A 2,500-nucleotide genomic window follows, 5' to 3' on the forward strand; every position below is an offset into this window, starting at 1 on the left:
AAGCTGTCTGGGTTTTGTAGTTCTGGGGTAAAAACTGTTGATGTTTTCTAGGTTAAGGCGAGGCTGCATCTGCTCCTTGCTCCTTCAGGTCCAAGTCCAGAATGAACTGCCTGGTGAAACACAAGCAGCTGTCTGAAAGACTTCACGGTGAAGAGGAAGAGAAGAATGGAGAGAACAAAAAGGAAAGAGGAGAGAGAGGGAGGGGACATGTTCAGGGTTAGAGCTGCAGCCACTCAAACTCCATCTCTCTCTCTCTCTCTTTTCACTTCAGGCTTTTCTCTTTCCCCTTTACCCCTCTCTCATTATCTTACTTACCCATTCTATGTCTCCTCACCCCTTTCTTTCTGCACTCTGTTAATTTCTCTCTCCCCTCTAACCCTCTCTCTCTCTCTCTCCCCTCTCTCTCCCTCTCTCTCTCTCTCTCCCCTCTCTCTCTCCCCTCTAACCCTCTCTCTCTCCATTCGTTCGGTGGAACAGTGCTGCAGATAGTGCCTGTAATTGGAGTGACTCACACTTTTCCAGTGTGTTTGGACCAGATAAAGAATATTGTCAGCATTTTGCCGACATGGCCTCCGCTGGCAGAATTAAATGGCCTCTGTTCTGTTCTGTCTGCAGCAAATTAAAAGCCTCTCAATTCATGTGCTCTGGCCCGGGGCTTACAGGGGCCTCCTTTTCACACAGCAACACACCGCACAGCAGAGCAAGAGCAAGAGCAAGAGAAGAAGAGAGACTTCCCTCTTCTGCCACAAGCACCAGTCTTTTTTCTTCTTCTTTTGTTCCAAGTCCCCGGCCTGTGTACAGTCACAGAGGAGGGAGGAGACAGAGGCAAAGAGTCCCCCAGCCTGCGTCCAGTCAGTCACAGAGGGAGGAGACAGAGGCAAAGAGTCCCCCAGCCTGCGTCCAGTCAGTCACAGAGGGAGGAGACAGAGGCAAAGAGTCCCCCAGCCTGCGTCCAGTCAGTCACAGAGGAGGGAGGAGACAGAGGCACAGCCTGCGTCCAGTCAGTCACAGAGGAGGGAGGAGACAGAGGCAAAGAGTCCCCCAGCCTGCGTCCAGTCAGTCACAGAGGGAGGAGACAGAGGCAAAGAGTCCCCCAGCCTGCATCCAGTCAGTCACAGAGGAGGGAGGAGACAGAGGCACAGCCTGCATCCAGTCAGTCACAGAGGAGGGAGGAGACAGAGGCACAGCCTGCGTCCAGTCAGTCACAGAGGAGGGAGGAGACAGAGGCACAGCCTGCGTCCAGTCAGTCACAGAGGGAGGAGACAGAGGCACAGCCTGCGTCCAGTCAGTCACAGAGGAGGGAGGAGACAGAGGCACAGCCTGCGTCCAGTCAGTCACAGAGGAGGGAGGAGACAGAGGCACAGCCTGCGTCCAGTCAGTCACAGAGGGAGGAGACAGAGGCACAGCCTGCATCCAGTCAGTCACAGAGGAGGGAGGAGACAGAGGCACAGCCTGCATCCAGTCAGTCACAGAGGAGGGAGGAGACAGAGGCACAGCCTGCGTCCAGTCAGTCACAGAGGGAGGAGACAGAGGCACAGCCTGCGTCCAGTCAGTCACAGAGGGAGGAGACAGAGGCACAGCCTGCGTCCAGTCAGTCACAGAGGAGACAGATGCAAAGAGAGGTCAACTGTATGGTGAAGAGCCGCTCAGAAGGCAGACTGATTCATTATGCAGCATGTCCACTTGCAAGCTGTCTCCTCTCCTGCTGTCTCTGTACTTCAGCTTCTCTAGTCCCTACATGTGTGTGTGTGTGTGTGAGAGAGGAGCTTGTCTGCATCAGGGTGTGCAGTGCATGTAAGTGTGTGTGTGTGTGTGTGTGTGTGTGTGTGTGTGTGTGTGTGTGTGTGTGTGTGTGTGTGTGTGTGTGTGTGTGTGTGCGCGTGTGTGCGTGCGCGTACGTGCGTGTGTGTGTGTCTGTGAGTCTGTGGGCACTCACATGGTGTGGTTAGTGTGTATCTGAGTGTGCTTGGGCTGCCAGGTTGTGGTATAGCCGCTGACAGAGGTAAAGCGGAGGGGCACAGAAGGGTCAGCCACACACTCAGAGGGGTCAGAGGGGCACGTCAGCCACTGGACAGGGAAGGTAAGGGGAAGGACACTGAGCCTGGTAGATGATATATGGGGCAGCATTAGGTTTATTGAAATATTGCCTGCATCTGAAAATCGTGTGTACTATTAAATATAGTTGATAAATTATTGAGTGATTGAGGAAGGATGTGTTTTGGAGGATTGCTCTTGCAGCAGTGTCCTTGCTGAGACAGGAAGCAGGAAGTGCAGAGGAGGTCTCTCCACTCCGTTACCAGGGGCATCATAGACTCAAGGCCCTTCTGAAAAAGCAGCTCATTCTCATGCCAGCTGAGAACTCTGGCTAGCTACGCTACGCTAAGCCTGCCAAGACGGACCGTGACCTAACCCAACCTCTCTCTCTCTCTCTCTCTCTCTCTCTCTCTCTCTCTCTCTCCCCAGCTCTCTGTAGTTGTGTGTGGGAGGTCGTGTCGGGGCT

The sequence above is a fragment of the Poromitra crassiceps genome (genome assembly GCF_964638095.1).
Source record: "Poromitra crassiceps genome assembly, chromosome: 12".
Taxonomy (NCBI): domain Eukaryota; kingdom Metazoa; phylum Chordata; class Actinopteri; order Beryciformes; family Melamphaidae; genus Poromitra; species Poromitra crassiceps.